Source organism: Anarrhichthys ocellatus, unplaced genomic scaffold, assembly GCF_004355925.1.
Source record: "Anarrhichthys ocellatus isolate YVR2014 unplaced genomic scaffold, GSC_Weel_1.0 scaffold1, whole genome shotgun sequence".
In the NCBI taxonomy this organism is placed as follows: Eukaryota; Metazoa; Chordata; class Actinopteri; order Perciformes; family Anarhichadidae; genus Anarrhichthys; species Anarrhichthys ocellatus.
In genome coordinates, this window is record NW_022280031.1 from 17,077,850 (window position 1) to 17,078,064 (window position 215).

A 215-nucleotide genomic window follows, 5' to 3' on the forward strand; every position below is an offset into this window, starting at 1 on the left:
TCCCTAACTGTCCGTGCTGGATCTGTCCCCGTTGTTTTAAAAAGCTAAATAAGTTATTAGCATGACGTCATCCAGCTAGCCAAACCTGCCTGGTGTTCCGCTAGGAGAGAAGCTTCATGTGCTGCTTCCCTTTCCCGCTAGTCTGCTGTCTGATTGTGAGGTCAGGCTGATCTGATATCAGCTCTTTGACCTGAAGTTTCTCCTCAAAGTTCTCC